The following is an 18,036-nucleotide window of genomic DNA, read 5'->3' on the forward strand; positions in this document are numbered from 1 at the left end:
ATGATACACAATGTTAGATCTTGCACATAAATAAAAAAAGTTTGAAAATGTAATTAATTAGGAATCAGCCAGAAATTAGAGTAAGGTACACGTTTTTTTTATTTTGTGTATTCATTTATTTTTGGTATTATATACATATAAAGGGATTATCTATCTTTTTAAACAATACATTTTGGTGTAGACCTTCCTTTCATTTTATTTATTTTTTAATCTGATTAATAAAAAAAATAATCTGCCATCTAATCGATTATGAAAATAATCGTTAGTTGCAGCCCTAGATTAAACCCACTGGATGTGAAAGGATTTTAGCATGGGATCAATTTTATCAAACATTCTTTGTTGTAAATTCTGCTGCCATGTAAAACCTTTTTATATTTAATTTAGTTTTGCAACAACTGTGCGTATAACCTTGTCTGCTGGTTTAGGCAATGCATGAAACCCAATCTAGAAGAGAAGGGATGGCACGCCTTAATTATAATTTACCCATATTTGTAATCTGTATCCCTTAGCAAGCCCCAAGGGATTACTTGGATAGTTTAAAGGACATACAATAAGTTGGGATAGAGACAAAATATAATAATATGTACTTTAATTACTTTACCTGCAAATTTATACTGCAGTGCCTCGCCATTAACCCTTTCTTTTTAGTTTCCGAATTGTACAGCTCTAACTCCCCACACACAACTCCTTTTATGGCTGCATCTATATCCACCTTTGATTTGGTAGAATACAAGACTTTAACACTCCTTATCTGTTGGAGCATGCATTGAAGCAAATAAGCTGCTGTGAACTCAGTTGAAATACAATGCGTGTGTTTTTGATGCTAAACACTGATAAGGAGGGTGGATCAGACTACTCCAGACAGCATAGCTATGTAACTAATTTTGCTTATTTTTGAAAATTATTTTAAAATACATGCCAGCAATTTTTAAACAATTTTTGTATGCAAACTATTTTTACATAATTAGCCCTTCGGATATTTTCCTAGCCAGTTTGATTCTTGTAAAAGATCCCCACTTAAGATCTGGATTTGCAAACACAGCTGCCATGGATTGCTAGACACATAAAACTCCAAATTTTTCTTTCATGATAAATACATATTTAAAGTGAAGGTCAACTTCACACAACTGCTCCACGGCGTTGGATAGACTTTGTAAAATGAGGGTGGGTTTAATTCATCAAATATGTTATATTTCATTATTTTAAAAAAAAAAATTACCTTTTGAGAACTCTGACGATAAGCGCAGCATTCCCGCTCTGCATTTTGTCAAATTGATTGACAGATGACGATTCTTAAAAGAACGAATCCTTGTTTCCCTCCCGGGGCGTTTAGCTCTTTACATAAACGTCACAGCCCAGGGAGAAACAAGGATTTGTTCTTTTAAGAATCTTCATCTGTCAATCAATTTGACAAAATGCTGGGCAGGAGAGCTGCGCTTATCATTGGAGCGCTCAAAAGGTAAAAATTCAAAAAAATAATGAAATATAACATATTTGATGAATTAAACTCACCCTCATTTTACAAAGTCTATCCAATGCCGTGGGGCAGTTGCGAGAAGTTGACCTTTACTTTAAACAACTTTCAAATTTACTTCTGTTAGAAATTTTGCTATCTGAACACATTTGTAAGCCAATAAAAATGGGCATACAAGTTCAGCTGCCAATCAGCAGCTCCAAGCTCCTAAGTCTACCTACATATGCTTTTCAACAAAGAATACCAAGAGAATGAAGCAAATTTTGATTAAATAATGTAAACTGTTTTATTTTTTATTTGCATGCTTGATCTAAAGTCAGTGTTTCTCAATTCTGGTCATCAGGACTCCAAACAGACCAGATATCTGAACTAGAGCACAAGCGAAATAATCAGAAAAAGCAAGAGGATGATGTGTGTGTGTGTTTTGCATGATCTTCAGACAACCATTGAACTTTTTAAATAAAGTTACATATTCGCCCTGTCCACCCCAGCTCTCCTCTTGCGGACAGCAATCCTCTGCCGGAATTTAACATTACACATGAGCGCTGTGCCCCCTTAAGTTTTTGTACAATAACTGCTACACTCTATAGATTGAGAGATTAGATTAAGCCGCCGTCATTTCCCACCTTTCAGTCATCCACGCAATTGTAGCCCTTTTTAACCTAGGGACCATTTTGATTCAATCTATATGTTATAATGGGCTTCTTAGTCATAGTGTATATCCCAATAACCTATTTGAACAAGTATATTACATTTTTTGTGCCCTTTCCATTGAGTCTTCCTGTGGACCTATATATTTTTTTAATCAGACGTTTTTTTAATATATATAGGCCTAGATTTAGAGTTCGGCGGTAGCCGTCAAAACCAGCGTTAGAGGCTCCTAACGCTGGTTTTGGCCGCCCGCTGGTATTTGGAGTCAGTGATTAAAGGGTCTAACGCTCACTTTACAGCCGCGACTTTTCCATACCGCAGATCCCCCTACGCCATTTGCGTATCCTATCTTTTCAATGGGATCTTTCTAACGCTGGTATTTAGAGTCGTTTCTGCAGTGAGCGTTAGACATCTAACGACAAGATTCCAGCCGCCTGAAAATAGCAGGAGTTAAGAGCTTTCTGGCTAACGCCGGTTTATAAAGCTCTTAACTACTGTACCCTAAAGTACACTAACACCCATAAACTACCTATGTACCCCTAAACCGAGGTCCCCCCACATCGCCGCCACTCGATTAAAAATTTTAACCCCTAATCTTCCGACCGCCACCTACGTTATACTTATGTACCCCTAATCTGCTGCCCCTAACCCCGCCGACCCCTATATTACATTTATTAACCCCTAATCTGCCCCCCACAACATCGCCGCCAGCTACTTAAAATAATTAACCCCTAATCTTCCGACCGCAAAGCGCCGCCACCTACGTTATCCCTATGTACCCCTAATCTGCTACCCCTAACACCGCCGACCCCTATATTATATTTATTAACCCCTAATCTGCCCCCCTCAACGTCGCCGACACCTGCCTACACTTATTAACCCCTAATCTGCCGAGCGGACCTGAGCGCTACTATAATAAAGTTATTAACCCCTAATCCGCCTCACTAACCCTATCATAAATAGTATTAACCCCTAATCTGCCCTCCCTAACATCGCCGACACCTAACTTCAATTATTAACCCCTAATCTTCCGATCGGAGCTCACCGCTATTCTAATAAATGTATTAACCCCTAAAGCTAAGTCTAACCCTAACACTAACACCCCCCTAACTTAAATATAATTTACATATAACGAAATAAATTAACTCTTATTAAATAAATTAATCCTATTTAAAGCTAAATACTTACCTGTAAAATAAACCCTAATATAGCTACAATATAAATTATAATTATATTATAGCTATTTTAGGATTAATATTTATTTTACAGGCAACTTGGTATTTATTTCAACTAGGTACAATAGCTATTAAATAGTTAAGAACTATTTAATAGTTACCTAGTTAAAATAATAACAAATTTACCTGTAAAATAAATCCTAACCTAAGATATAATTAAACCTAACACTACCCTATCAATAAAATAATTAAATAAACTACCTACAATTACCTACAATTAACCTAACACTACACTATCAATAAATTAAATAAACACAATTGCTACAAATAAATACAATTAAATAAACTAGCTAAAGTACAAAAAATAAAAAAGAACTAAGTTACAGAAAATAAAAAAATATTTACAAACATAAGAAAAATATTACAACAATTTTAAACTAATTACACCTACTCTAAGCCCCCTAATAAAATAACAAAGCCCCCCAAAATAAAAAATTCCCTACCCTATTCTAAATTAAAAAAGTTACAAGCTCTTTTACCTTACCAGCCCTGAACAGGGCCCTTTGCGGGGCATGCCCCAAGAAGTTCAGCTCTTTTGCCTGTTAAAAAAACATACAATACCCCCCCCCCAACATTACAACCCACCACCCACATACCCCTAATCTAACCCAAACCCCCCTTAAATAAACCTAACACTAATCCCCTGAAGATCTTCCTACCTTGTCTTCACCATCCAGGTATCACCGATCCGTCCTGGCTCCAAGATCTTCATCCAACCCAAGCGGGGGTTGGCGATCCATAATCCGGTGCTGAAGAGGTCCAGAAGAGGCTCCAAAGTCTTCATCCTATCCGGCAAGAAGAGGACATCCGGACCGGCAAACATCTTCTCCAAGCCGCATCTTCTATCTTCTTCCATCCGGTGCGGAGCGGGTCCATCTTGAAGCAGGCGACGCGGATCCATCCTCTTCTTCCGATGTCTCCCGACTAATGACGGTTCCTTTAAGGGACGTCATCCAAGATGGCGTCCCTCGAATTCCGATTGGCTGATAGGATTCTATCAGCCAATCGGAATTAAGGTAGGAATTTTCTGATTGGCTGATGGAATCAGCCAATCAGAATCTAGTTCAATCCGATTGGCCGATCCAATCAGCCAATCAGATTGAGCTCGCATTCTATTGGCTGATCGGAACAGCCAATAGAATGCGAGCTCAATCTGATTGGCTGATTGGATCAGCCAATCGGATTGAACTTGATTCTGATTGGCTGATTCCATCAGCCAATCAGAAAATTCCTACCTTAATTCCGATTGGCTGATAGAATCCTATCAGCCAATCGGAATTCGAGGGACGCCATTCTTCAGTTGGACGTCGCCGGAGGAAGATGGGTCCGCGCTGGAGGTCTTCAGGATGGAGCCGGTCGTCATCGGATGAAGATAGAAGATGCCGCTTGGAAGAAGATGGTTGCCAGTCCGGATCTAATGTCCGCAACCGCATACAGTAAATCAACCATTTTAGACTGTACCTGGGGCATATGTACATAACTGGGTTCTCCGACTTGATCGTAAGTAAGAACCCTGGGAGGCTGTCGTATTCTAGTACCCAGTCTCTGTTCTCTCTGAGGAAGTCCAGAATGTTCCTGGGAATCTTCAGCTCTGGCCACTTGGGTGGGGAGTTCACCAGATGCTTGAGACCCTGGCTTTCCCATGATACAAGAGTCTCTTTTTGGGGTCCCAGGCACAAAGTTGGGGCTGTTGGGATTCAATGTAGAGGAGGCTAAGGGAGGAGAGGAAGGAAAGTGCTGTGTTTCCTCAGCAGGAGGAGACCACCATTGATCATCAGCACTAAGAGCTTCTGGGGTCTCTACTGCCTCATTTTCAGGACTCTCCGTTGTGCTTTTCTCCCATTCACTACTACTCCCTTCCTCTTCATCGATATAGGCTATTGGTAGTAGATGGTTCCTATGCCAAGCTTTGATCCGGCCTTCTGGGCCTTTTATATTATACACTGGCAGCCCCTTTAGCTTAGACACAACTTCAAATAGGGTATCCTTCCATCTGTCTGCTAATTTGTGTTTCCCAGGTACCCCTAGATTCCGGAGGAGAACCTTATCTCCCGCTTGGACTTCCTGATGCTTCACTTTGGTATCGTATCTTCTTTTGTTGCGTTCCTCCATTTTTGCCGCAGCTTGAGTGGCCAACTCATAGGCACTGTGAAGGTTTTGTCTGAGGGTCCTCACATACTGGAAGTGAGAGTCTGACTTTGTCCCATCTGGGGACACCCCCAACCGGACATCTATCGGTAGTCTGGCTTCCCTTCCAAACATTAGGAAATAGGGTGAGAATCCTGTAGACTCATGCCTTGTGCAATTATATGCGTGGACCATGGCTTCTACATGCTTACTCCAGGACCGCTTCTCCACTTGTTTCAGAGTCCCGAGCATGTCTAGGAGTGTCCTATTAAAACGCTCAGGCTGGGCATCACCCTCAGGGTGGTAGGGTGTTGTTCTGGACTTGTGAACCTGCAACATATCCAGCAGTTCTTTGATCAGCTTACTCTCAAAGTCTCTACCTTGATCAGAATGTATTCGATTGGGCAGACCGTAGTGCATAAAATATTTCTGCCAGAGGACCTTGGCTACGGTCACAGCCTTCTGGTCTTTAGTGGGAAAAGCCTGAGCGTATCTGGTGAAATGGTCTGTTACTACCAGAACATTCCCAATTCCGGTAGTATCATTCTCAATACATAGATAGTCCATGCACACAAGATCCAGGGGTCCTGTACTTCTCAGGTGGCCCATAGGGGCAGCTCTCACAGGCAGAGTCTTTCTCTGAATACATCTTCTGCAGGTCTTCACATAATGTTCAACATGTTCTCTCATGCGAGGCCAATAGAACCGGTCTTGTACCAGGCCATAGGTCTTGTCTACCCCAAGATGCCCATGTTGATCATGGAGAGCTCTCAGGACCATTCCCCGATATCTATGAGGTAACACTAGCTGCTTTCGACCAGGGTGGTCATGGTATTTTATAATTCTATAAAGGATTCCATCTTCTAGATGTAGTTTACTCCATTCTCTCCGGTACAAATCTCTTTGTCCAATGGGAAGGGAGCTCAGTAATTTAGGGTTCTTGGCTCTCATTGCCTTGAGGACTGTACCTATATACCAGTCCTGTGACTGGGCTTTCTTCTTGTCTTCATTGGTTATGTGAGACCACTGTTGGAGCATTGCTGGAGCACAGAATACCTCTGGTACGGCTTCTGGGGAGTGACATATGGAGTCTATTCCTCTGAGTTCAGAGAACTCATCCTGCCTCTCAGCCACTACATATGTTTGGCACAGGGCTCCTACCCCAGGCACAGGGATTTCTTCCCATTCCTCCTTTTCTTCATGAGGAGGAAGTCCAGGTCTGCGGGACAGAGCATCCGCACTGACATTCTTAGGGCCTGGCTTGTATTTAAGGCTGAAACTATAGTTTGACAATGCTGCCAGCCACCTATGCCCTGTGGCATCCAGCTTTGCTGTTGTTTGAATATAAGTAAGCGGATTGTTATCCGTCCTTACCTCGAATGTTGCTCCATATAAATAGTCATGTAACTTGTCCACAATTGCCCACTTGAGCGCCAAGAATTCTAGCTTATGGACCGGATAGTTTTTCTCTGCACCAGTTAGACTTCTACTTATGTAGGCCACTGGTCTTAACCCTTCTGGGTAGCTCTGATGCAATACGGCCCCTAGGCCTTCCATACTGGCATCAACATGGAGCACATATGGTTTCTCGGGATCTGAATATGCCAATACAGGAGCTTCTGTGAGTCTTTTCTTCAAGATTAAGAAGGCTTCTTCGCATCCTGAGGTCCATTTCTTTCCGAAGGAGTCTTTAGGACTTGGCACCTTAACACCCTCTATAGCTGAGTTAGTCTTTAACAGGTTGTGTAGCTCTCGAGCAATCTTTGAATAGTCTTTCACAAACCTCCGGTAGTAACCGCAGAATCCAAGAAATGAGCGCAGCTCACTGATGTTATCTGGCCTGGGCCAGTTCATCACCGCTTCAATTTTGGTCGGGTCAGTTGTCACACCTTGTGCGGAAACAATGTGACCTACATATGTAACAGAGTTCTGGGCAAATCGACATTTGTCTATTGATAATTTCAGACCCTCTGCTTGGAGTCGATCCAACACCTTCAGCAATCGCTGTTCGTGCTCTTCTGGTGTCCTTCCAAACACTATGAGGTCATCAAGATAGACTAGGCACTCTTTGGGATTCATATCCCCCACAGTCTTCTCCATCAGCCTTTGAAAGGTGGCGGGAGCTCCAGTGACCCCTTGGGGCATCCTGGTAAACTCGTAGAATCCCAAGGGACAGATGAAAGCTGTCTTTTCCTGATCCTCCTTCTTCATGGGTACCTGATAATACCCAGACCTCAAGTCCAGGACGCTGAACCACTGGCTTCCAGAAAGGGCATCTAGCAGATCTTCTATCCGTGGCAGAGTATATTGATCTGGCACAGTCCTTTTGTTTAAAGTCCGATAGTCTATGCAAAGCCGGACTGTGCCATTCTTTTTCCTAACTACCACTATGGGTGAGGCATATGGACTTCTGGACTCTTTAATAATGCCAGATTCTTCCATCTGTTTGAGTATATCCCGGACATCTTCCACATCTCGAGGGGGTATTCTCCTTGATCTTTCTCTGAAAGGAGCTGGGTCAGAAAGTCTGATAGCATGTGTGGCACTCTTTGCACATCCCACATCCATTTCTTTCCTGGAGAAAACTTTCTCTCGAGTAGCTAATTTGGATCGGAGGCTATCTCTCCACTTTGGTGGTAGAGGAGAATCTTCCAGTTCAAAAACTATAGGTCCTTCATGATCACCTCCCTGTTCTGCCTTTACAGACATTACTGAAGAGACTTGGTCCAACAAGTGAATCACACCAATCTTCTGGTGACGATCAATTCTGATCTCTGTGGGTGTTAAGTTTCTTATCATTATGGGAAAATCTTTACACCAGTGATTCCGCCAGTCTTTCACCTCAGGTATGAGAGTCCACCCTTTTTTTTCATCCTCCTCAGGCAAGGACTCAATGAGGTATTGCCTGGTTCCTCCTGATATTTCATGGTGCATAGATGCTATGGCTCGTAGAGTCTTAGTCTCTCCAGGCCTTACAAATAAAGGTTCTTTCCCTGAGTAGTGGCATGATCCTGGTCTAGCTTGTAGGGCTAGTCGATGGCATTCTTTCCCTAGAACAGGGCTGACTTCCATCAGTCTGGTTAGAGATACATCTCCCACTTCAGTTAGGTAGGCCCTGAACATGTCCTGCACCATTCTTGCGTTGGTACCCAAAATTATTGGGGCGCACATTGTTTTCTTCATGGAGCATACAAGAGCTTCCAATTCCATAGGGCAGATCATTCCTGTGTTTAACTGTGGGATTGTTATTGTCACTCTTATACATCCCTCTACAGGCTGGGCCTGAGATCCCACTCCCCACAACTGCAACTCTCCTGCTGGCTCCAGGGGAATATGTTTTAGATGATGGTCATAGAAGTCTCTATTAATGATGGTGACCTGGGATCCAGTATCTAACAAGGCCGAGGCATGAATATCTTCTATTTGTAACTGTATCAGAGATTTGGGCCCGATCTTGGCCCCCACAGATAATATGGGTGTGGTTCTTTTTCCTCTTTTCCTGAAAGGACTGGTAGCTTGAGCCTCCTCCAGCTCAATAGCTAGCACATCCACTTCTGTATCTGATGAATTAGTGGGACACTCCCGCTTGAAATGCCCTGATTTTCCACACTTAAAACAGTTCCCTCGGGGGGACTGTTCCTCTGGGAATAACCTTCCTGTGGTCTCCCTGCGGTGCTGCCTCCTGGTAGGAGAATAATCTGTTCTTCTTGGCGATGACTTAGACAATAATTCTAATTCAGCTACCTTTTTTTTAAGGACGAACAGTTCCATATCCTCTTTATCTGCAGCTTTAGAAGAATTTCCTTTTTGTGGAGGAGATGGGGACATTTGGTTCTCCAGTATTTTTGCTTTTCGGATCAGTGTGGAATAGGACAAGACTTGATCATCCAACTTAACTCTTAACATGATCATGACTGGATCATTGCTAAGGCCTCCCTTCTGAATTTGTTTGGATAGTCGAGCATCCAACTCAGATGCAGTGACTGCTCCATTATGAAACAGTTTTCCCAGTGACAATTGTAATCGATTGATATAGTCTGAAGCTTTCTCATGTTCCTTCTGTTTAGTGGCTAGGAACTTGATTAATAGATCATCAGAGTCCTCAGATTTTCCATACGCATCCTGCAAAACTTTCAGGTAATCTTGTGCGGTAGCTTGTTCATTCACTCCCCTAAACAGCCTTATCATATTTGTAGCTGGGAAACGAAGACTCTCCATTATCCGTTGTTTTTTTATGTTATCCGTACAAGACCATTCTTCCAATAATTGTACAGCATTATCCTTCCAGGCCTTAAAGGGCTCCTCCCCGGCAGGAACAGGTTGATTCCCAGAAAACACTTTCAGCTTACGGTAACTGTGGGTATGGGTAGCTGTTACTATGGCTTCTGAGAGTTTTTGCAGTATTTCAGATATGTTACTCTCTCCTGAACTTGTGGTTCTCAATAGGGAATCGCCTGGTTTTGGGGATGTTGGAGATGAGGGAACCACTAGATCTGGGGTCTTAGGGGCAGTTGTCCCTTGCACACTGGAAAAGTAGACATTTCGTTTGGGGATGGCCCCAGTCTCTACAGGGGTAACCGGTAATCTCCTGGGGGGTTTCTCTGACAAAGGGGACAGAATCTGGGAATAACTTGATACATTAAAGTCTCTTTGGCCTATAGTGGAGGGTTGCTGCAGTGTAACCCCTTCCTCCTTATCAGGGAGAGCGTACACTAAGCGACATCCTTCAGGAGCTGTTTCAAGAAGGTATAGACATGTAGGCCTATGACGGCCTCTCAAATCTGCATGGGAATATACTAACATGTAAGTTTGACCGTATGAATCATGCAGGATGTCTCTGATGGTAGCCATCTCTATTCCCAGTATAATCTCTACGCACTTGGTGACATGTTTTATCTCACTATAGGGAGGTACCTGGCATATCATCACTGCATGATGCAATGGTACCTTCTGTTGCTGGGCCCAATCTGTTACAAATGGGAGTGTGGGCCGGGGAATTAACGGATCCTTACTGGGTGTACCCCAATTTATCTCAGCAGTACCACCAAATGTAACGGGGTTTGGCCTAGGCCCACAATTACCCCTGTGGGTCTTTACCCCAGCTACCTCCATGTGCTCTGCAGGCTGATCCTGAGTCTCCGCTACCTGGGAGTTGGGGTACATGACTGTGGCAGTGCCTCCACCTGACTGGGCATCCAGGGCAAGAATGGGTTTCCCAGACAGGAACATAATAAATAACTACAACACACACAGTAATAACAGTAAAACAGTATGAACATGTATTAAAGGATTATGGTAAATAAAAATAAGGCAAGAAATACAGTGGCTAACTAACACACCGACTCTCTCTAACCAGGCCCAGCACCCTCCCAAACCACCTGCGAACCCACCCTCAGGCTTCACCCTAATGGCTGATGGGTACCAGTTGGTGCACATAAATGTTGGGGCCCTTTAAGGTAATCCACATGCATTTAAACAGTTACAGCTCATAGGAAACTGCAATCCACAGGGAGAGCTGTTTATAAGTTTATGTGATGGACAGAATGCCCTGTCAGTATGACAAGGAGAGAGGATACTTCTTACCACTAAACAGGCTGAAAGAAAACTCCAAGGTCTGCCAGTCATTTACTTTGTCTGCATTCTTCTCCACAGCTCTCTAACAGGGACAGACTGCAGCTGGCAGCATACACTAAATCAGCAGAGGAATGCTGTTACTTTACAAGATGAAGTCTGCAGCTCTCACACAGCCAGGCCTCACACACACCTTCACTGCTCTGACATGTCTGCTTCCTCCTGTGTCTTACACTCTTCTTTCAGTTTCACTTGATCACATGACCAACCAGTCTAATAGTTGCCTAGGCAACTTCTCCTGCAGAATGTATACAGGTGCAAATGTTCAACAGGAAGGGCTACAGAAGGATATAGAGAAAAAAACACAGGGGAACAGAGAGACACATGGAAGGATATAGAGAAAAAAACACAGGGGAACAGAGAGACACATGGAAGGATATAGAGAAAAAAACACAGGGGAACAGAGAGACACATGGAAGGATATAGAGAAAAAAGAAGAACATTTGAGAGAGGCAGGAGATGCTGAAACACAGTGGGTTGAAGAGAAAGGACATATAGAAAGAGGGAGTAAAACACACACAGATGTAACTAGACAGAGGGAGACACTCATGAGAAGAGAAAAAAAAAAGCAGAGAAAAAAGGAAACTAAGCCAAGGATAGACTACATGAAGTACAGATTCTCATAGATAGGTATAGATAAACACATTAGTAAAAGAGAGAGAGAGGAGCCCTGTGTTTACAGAGCAGTCAGACAGCAACTTCAGTGAAGTGAGAGGATTAGGAGAAATCAAGGCAAGGAAAAATATCCCTCATGATCTAACTAGTAGCAGGTCCTGAATGAGACTAAAAGCGCTTACTCTGGCTGCTGGTGAGCACTACACTGCTAGGAAGATTAGGTAGAAGGTTGCAGGCTCCTGTGACAGCTTGGGAAGCTGCTTTCCCTTGCAATCTTTATGCTCCCTCAACACTTCCTGACTGAAATCTAGCCAGGCAAATATATCAATCTGAGAGTAAAAAAATATATTGGCAAACAACTTGTTATTTTGAAAAAACAACTTGTTACCGTGAGAAAACAATTTTGTTATTTTGAAAAAACAACTTGTTATTGTGAGAAAACAATTTTGATATTTTGAAAAAACAACTTGCTACCATGAGAAAACAATTTTGTTATTTTGAAAAAACAACTTGTTACCGTGAGAAAACAATTTTGTTATTTTGAAAAAAAAAAACTTGTTACCATGAGAAAACAATTTTGTTATTCTGGAAAAACAACTTGTTATGGAGAAAAACAATTTTGTTATCTCTAGAAAACAACTTGTTATCTTAAGAAAACAATTTTGTTATTTTGGAAAAACAATTTTGTTATCTCGCGAAAACAACTTGTTACCGTGAGAAAACAATTTTGTTATTTAGAAAAACAACTTGTTATCTCGAGAAAACAACTTGTTATTTTGAGAAATAAGTTGTTATTTTGAGATAACAAGATAAAAAATAAATACAAATGCATGGCCTCTCTGGGCTTCCGTAGTCACAGGAACCTGCAACCTTCTACCTAATCATCCTAGCAGTGTAGTGTGCTCACCAGCAGCCAGAGTAAGTACTTTTATTCTCATTCAGGACCTGCTACTATTTATATCATGAAGAATATTTGATCCTTGCCTTGATTTCTCCTAATCCTCTCACTTCACTGAAGTTGCTGTCTGACTGCCCTCTAAACACAGGGCTCCTCTCTCTGTCTCTCTTTTCCTATTGTGTTGTTTATGAAGAATGCTTTTACTCTCAGATTGATACATTTGCCTTGCTAGATTTCAGTCAGGAAGTGTTGAGGGATCATAAATATTGCAAGAGAAAAAAGCTTCCCAAGCTGTCACAGGAACCTGCAACCTTCTACCTAATCATCCTAGCAGTGTAGTGTGCTCACCAGCAGCCAGAGTAAGTACTTTTATTCTCATTCAGGACCTGCTACTAGTTAGATCATGAGGGATATTTTGCCTTGCCTTGATTTCTCCTAATCCTCTCACTTCACTGAAGTTGCTGTCTGACTGCTCTGTAAACACAGGGCTCCTCTCTCTGTCTTTTACTAATGTGTTTATCTGTATCTATCTATGAGAATCTGTACTTCATGTAGTCTTTCCCTGGCTTATTTTCCTTTTTTCTCTGCTTTTTTTTTCTCTTCTCATGAGTGTCTCCCTCTGTCTAGTTACATCTGTGTGTGTTTTACTCCCTCTTTCTATATGTCCTTTCTCTTCAACCCACTGTGTTTCAGCATCTCTTGCCTCTCAATGTTTCATCCTTTTTTATATATATCCTTCCATGTGTCTTTCTGATCCCCTGTGTTTTTCTCTCTATATCCTTCCATGTGTCTTTCTGATCCCCTGTGTTTTTCTCTCTATATCCTTCCATGTGTCTTTCTGATCCCCTGTGTTTTTTTCTCTATATCCTTCCATGTGTCTTTCTGATCCCCTGTGTTTTTTTTCTCTATATCCTTCCATGTGTCTTTCTGTTCCCCTGTGTTTTTCTCTATATCCTTCCATGTGTCTTTCTGTTCCCCTGTGTTTTTTTCTCTATATCCTTCCATGTGTCTTTCTGTTCCCCTGTGTTTTTTTCTCTATATCCTTCCATGTGTCTTTATGATCCCCTGTGTTTTTTTCTCTATATCCTTCCATGTGTCTTTCTGTACCCGTGTTTTTCTCTCTATATCCTTCCATGTGTCTTTCTGTTCCCCTGTGTTTTTTTCTCTATATCCTTCCATGTGTCTTTCTGTTCCCCTGTGTTTTTCTCTCTATATCCTTCCATGTGTCTTTCTGTTCCCCTGTGTTTTTTTCTCTATATATCCTTCCATGTGTCTTTCTGTTCCCCTGTGTTTTTTTTCTCTATATATCCTTCCATGTGTCTTTCTGTTCCCCTGTGTTTTTTTTCTCTATATCCTTCCATGTGTCTTTCTGTTCCCCTGTGTTTTTCTCTCTATATCCTTCCATGTGTCTTTCTGTTCCCCTGTGTTTTTCTCTCTATATCCTTCCATGTGTCTTTCTGTTCCCCTGTGTGTTTCTCTCTATATCCTTCCATGTGTCTTTCTGTTCCCCTGTGTTTTTCTCTCTATATCCTTCCATGTGTCTTTCTGTTCCCCTGTGTTTTTTTCTCTATATCCTTCCATGTGTCTTTCTGTTCCCCTGTGTTTTTTTTCTCTATATCCTTCCATGTGTCTTTCTGTTCCCCTGTGTTTTTCTCTCTATATCCTTCCATGTGTCTTTCTGTTCCCCTGTGTTTTTCTCTCTATATCCTTCCATGTGTCTTTCTGTTCCCCTGTGTTTTTCTCTCTATATCCTTCCATGTGTCTTTCTGTTCCCCTGTGTTTTTCTCTATATATCCTTCCATGTGTCTTTCTGTTCCCCTGTGTTTTTTTTCTCTATATATCCTTCCATGTGTCTTTCTGTTCCCCTGTGTTTTTTTTCTCTATATCCTTCCATGTGTCTTTCTGTTCCCCTGTGTTTTTCTCTCTATATCCTTCCATGTGTCTTTCTGTTCCCCTGTGTTTTTCTCTCTATATCCTTCCATGTGTCTTTCTGTTCCCCTGTGTTTTTCTCTCTATATCCTTCCATGTGTCTTTCTGTTCCCCTGTGTTTTTCTCTCTATATCCTTCCATGTGTCTTTCTGTTCCCCTGTGTTTTTTTCTCTATATCCTTCCATGTGTCTTTCTGTTCCCCTGTGTTTTTTTCTCTATATCCTTCCATGTGTCTTTCTGTTCCCCTGTGTTTTTTTTCTCTATATCCTTCCATGTGTCTTTCTGATCCCCTGTGTGTTTTTGTCAGCTCTTTTCTCCCCCTATCTCTTTATGCCGGCTTCTAGAGACTGCAGTCACTTTTTCAGTGTTCTTTTTCAGCAGACATTTTATTTATGTGCACCCACTATCCTCCTTTCTGCCTCGTTAAGCTGAGGCAGCTGAACCATACTACAATATCCATGTGCTGTTTACTAATGATCTTCTCATTCTTGTTGCATCCTTGATTTACACATATTTGTAATGAACCCTTTACTACCATGTCCTGCCATACAATATATGCTACATCAGCAGCTGTCTCACCTATATGTCAACAGTCAGTACTACAACCTATTGTGCAGAATGCCACAAAGTTGACCCCCTACCTTTCAAATAACTTGAACCCTTTATTTTATTATGTTTCTACTAGTCCTAAAGCCCGTTGACACGGGCCGTGTTATGTTATGTTATTTATGTTATTCTCTCTCTCTCTCTCTCTCTCTCATTCTCTCTCTCTCTCTCTCTCTCTCTCTCTCTCTCTCTCTTTCTCTCTTTCTCTCTTTCTCTCTCTCTCTCTCTCTTTCTCTCTTTCTCTCTTTCTCTCTTTCTCTCTTTCTCTCTTTCTCTCTTTCTCTCTCTCTCTCTTTCTCTCTTTCTCTCTCTCTCTCTCTCTCTCTCTCTCTCTCTCTCTCTCTCTCTCTCTCTCTCTCTCTCTCTCCCCCCTGTGCGCCTTCACCTGCCTTTTTTTTTTTTTTTTCTCTCCTCTCTCTCTTCTCTCTCCTCTCTCTCCTCTCTCCTCTCTCTCTCTCTTCTCTCTCTCTTCTCTCTCTTCTCTCTCTCTCTCTCTCCCCCCTGTGCGCCTTCACCTGCCTTTCCTCGCGCGCTGCTTTCTTTCAGCTGTGCTGCCGGGTCCTCGCGCTGCTGCCGGGTGGGTGCGCGTGCGATCAGCTGCAAGAGTTTGTCTGAACTGCGCATGACGGCTTCAGACAAACTCTTGTCTTTTATTATATAGGATAGAGATATTGGTGTGTGTGCATTTGTGTATGTATGTCTGTGTGTGTGTGTCTATAAATGTTTGTTCCATGCTTTGTGTTTATGTCTATGTACATGTGTGTATATCAGTATATATGTGCATGCAAATATGTGAATATGACTGTGTATCTGCATGTGTGTATTTATGTTTTTGTGTGTGTGTATGTGTGCACCCAAATTTTTTCTTTCATGCTTTAGATAAAGCATGCAATTTTAAGCAACTTTCTAATTTACTCCTATTATTAATTTGTCTTTGTTTTCTTGCTATCTTTATTTTAAAAAGAATGAATCTGAGCTCTTTTTTGGATAAGTACTCTGGACAGCACTTGTTTATTGGTGGATGAATTTATCCACAAATCAGCAAGAACAACCTCGGTTGTTCACAAAAAATGGGCCGGCATCTAAACTTACATTCTTGCATTTTAAATAAAGATACCAAGAGAATGAAGAAACATTGATAATAGGAGTAAATTATAAAGTTGCTTAAAATTACATGATCTATCTGAAGCACGAAAGAAAAAAATTGGGTTCAGTGTCTCTTTAAGAACCTTACAATGTTTTGACCTGGACTGCACATCTGTTATGTTTCTGTTAGGTTATTGTATGTATTCACATCAAATCAAATGTATAAACATGGTCAAGCATTGTATTTCTTTTTATATCTTATAAAACAATAAAAAAAAATTAAAAAAAATAATATTAAAGAAATATGTATTTATGAATAAGTAGAGCATATTACTGTATGCCAAGAACATTGGAATGGGTAAATGTTTATATTTTTCATGTAGAGTTAGCGCAAATAAAAAAAGTTGATTGTGTTTGTGTGCAAAATAATTGATTGTGTTTGTGTGCAGGAGCTATTTTTTTTTTTTTTACTTTCAACTCGTAATACCAGTGCAACCCGACAAGTGCAAAAAGCTTACTTCACGTACAATTAATGAGCAAGCGGATGCGTAAATTTGAGATCCAATACTAATCTGGCCCATTGTGTTTTTGTCCTTTATTCTTTGAAACCTTTTTTTTCTTTTTTGGCATGGTTGACCATATTGTTATGCTGCCTAGGGACCCTCACTTGTCATGGATAGCCCAGTATCTACCTACCAACCAGATTACCTATCTATAGCTGTACCTGCCCAACTACAGAACTATGTATTTACCTATAACTGTGGATGTGTGGGTTTGATTATGGGTATACTGTGTATCTATATTTAATACCTTTTTAATGGTGTAGGGGGCAATAAAAATATTCCTTGCACCCAGGTTAAAAAAAACCCTGGCTAATCTCTGCATGTTTTCGAAATTTACACAAGCAGATATGGATGGTTTCATTGAAGCACTAAGAAACAGAGGTGTTCCTGATGACTGCTTGTTGAAACTGCAAGAAGACAAGGTTAGCTCTTCACTAAATTTAGTGCATTTCCATACAGGTGTGACATATGGCTGAAATCTTCTTTATTTTTATTCATTTTATAATACATAAATTATTGTGTTATTTATAAGACTTCATAAAACTACCCCTTACACACAGAACACATCTTTGTATGTTCTCTGTGTTTAGTATTAAAGCAACAAACAATAGTTCTCAAGGACATTTAATTGCTTTCGGATACCACAAATACCTTGAAATGAAAGCACCTACTGCAAGACAGTGGGGAATGTCCAGGTTTGTACTTTCAAAATAAATACTTATTTTATCCATAGTAAAACAACACAATTTATGTAAGAACTTACCTGATAAATTAATTTATTTCATGGTGATGAGAGTCCATGAGCTAGTGACAAATTCGATATACATTCCTAAAAAGAGGGGTCAAAGTTTTCCAAACCTTTAAATGACTATAAATACACATCCACCCTCACTCATACCTCAGTTTAATGTATACTGAAGTTAGTGAGGTGTATAAGGAGTAAAAGAATAAAAATAGAGGAATAGGATAAAAAATGTGCTTTTACAAAAATAAATCATACCCACCAAAAAATGTGTGTGTCTCATGGACTCTCGCCACCATGAAAAAAAATGAATTTATCAGGTAAGTTCTTACATAAATTATGTTTTATTTCATATATTTGGTGAGAGTCCATGAGCTAGTGACGTATGGGATATAATACCTAAGATGTGGAAGTCCTAGAGTGGCTAGAGAGGGAGGAATAAACTAAAAACAGCTATTTCCGCGGAGAATTTAAATCCC

The 18,036-nt window shown here is 40.9% G+C and overlaps 1 protein-coding gene across 1 annotated transcript in view; it reads left to right on the forward strand.

The window, feature by feature from the left end:
• The window catches only part of LOC128641839 (uncharacterized), a 93,636-nt gene that overhangs the window by 5,141 nt on the left and 70,459 nt on the right, over positions 1 to 18,036 (forward strand). The gene's annotated exons all lie outside the window — the stretch shown is intronic.

The sequence above is a fragment of the Bombina bombina genome, chromosome 11, assembly GCF_027579735.1.
Source record: "Bombina bombina isolate aBomBom1 chromosome 11, aBomBom1.pri, whole genome shotgun sequence".
NCBI classification, from domain to species: Eukaryota; Metazoa; Chordata; class Amphibia; order Anura; family Bombinatoridae; genus Bombina; species Bombina bombina.